The sequence below is a fragment of the Pleurodeles waltl genome, unplaced genomic scaffold, assembly GCF_031143425.1.
Source record: "Pleurodeles waltl isolate 20211129_DDA unplaced genomic scaffold, aPleWal1.hap1.20221129 scaffold_72, whole genome shotgun sequence".
Classification (NCBI taxonomy): Eukaryota; Metazoa; Chordata; class Amphibia; order Caudata; family Salamandridae; genus Pleurodeles; species Pleurodeles waltl.
The window spans coordinates 1,077,523-1,078,037 of record NW_027150393.1 but is presented as its reverse complement, the minus strand read 5'-3'; the positions used below and the strand labels follow the sequence as shown (position 1 = coordinate 1,078,037).

The window sequence follows — 515 nt, the reverse complement described above, 5'->3', positions numbered from 1 at the left end:
GGCTCGTTGGTCTAGGGGTATGATTCTCGCTTTGGGTGCGAGAGGTCCCGGCTTCAAATCCCGGACGAGCCCATTTTAGCGGAAAACAATCAAATCCTGCTCAAAATACACAACCCCTCAACATTTCTCATTCCATTCGAAGCATTGTTGCGCAAAACATATTTTTTGCCTCAGGCGAAAAATGGATTACAATGCCTTGGCTTCCTTCCTGCTTGCTCTCAGTGCGCCCTGTGTGATGATTTCACAGGCTTGCGTTCCTGGCATTTAGGCATCAGATATTTGTCTGTCTCTGCCCGCAGCTGTGACTTTTCAGGACGTCTGAGTGTATGCATGCTGGCTGACACCGCTGCAATTTTCACACTTACCCCTCGCATTCTGAGCAACTGCTGATCAAGTATAGAGGAAATCAGGCAAACATATGAGGGGAACTGTGCTCCTTCAGTCAAGCCAGCAAGCTTGTTTCTGTAGTGTAGTGGTTATCACATTTGCCTCACACGCAAAAGGTCCCTGGTTCG

The 515-nt window shown here is 48.3% G+C and overlaps 1 non-coding gene across 1 annotated transcript; it reads left to right on the top strand.

Annotated features, from left to right (window-relative positions):
• Positions 1-72, top strand: TRNAP-UGG (transfer RNA proline (anticodon UGG)). The gene has a single exon. It is a non-coding gene; the product is annotated as a tRNA-Pro (tRNA).
• Positions 73-515: the final 443 nt, after the last annotated feature.